The following is a 512-nucleotide window of genomic DNA, read 5'->3' on the forward strand; positions in this document are numbered from 1 at the left end:
GGATTGTAAAAAGATTTACAAAACTTTTTATTTGTATCGGGGTAAGTAACATCATCCATATGCACCATTCCAATTTACAATCAAACTTCTGTAGTTCCTACCATTGCACTAAAACTAAGCGTTTTAAGACGACACTGTCGAAAAGGGCTTTACTAAGTACATTTGAAATAATGACATCATTAAAAGGCTTACAGTTAGTGCAATTGTGGGAACCATTGAAAATCGGAATGGTGCAAATTGATGCTACCAGTGTCCCTGATACACAAAAAAAAAGTTTATAAAAAACACTGTCTAATCCCTTTAAACTGCGGAAAAGATGACATTCCGTAAATTACTCTATGAGTATAAGGTTACGAGAAGCAGAATAAATAGATGTTTTAGAAAATGGTTTTTCTCATTAATGTAGAGAGAAGAATTTCTTTTATAGGAATTCTAGCTTTAAGAATACACTCTCCTACAGCTACAATTTGTGATCATTGGTAAAATAAACAGGCATGCATTGCATTGATCCA

Source organism: Lottia gigantea (genome assembly GCF_000327385.1).
Source record: "Lottia gigantea unplaced genomic scaffold LOTGIsca_1914, whole genome shotgun sequence".
Lineage (NCBI taxonomy): Eukaryota > Metazoa > Mollusca > Gastropoda > Lottiidae > Lottia > Lottia gigantea.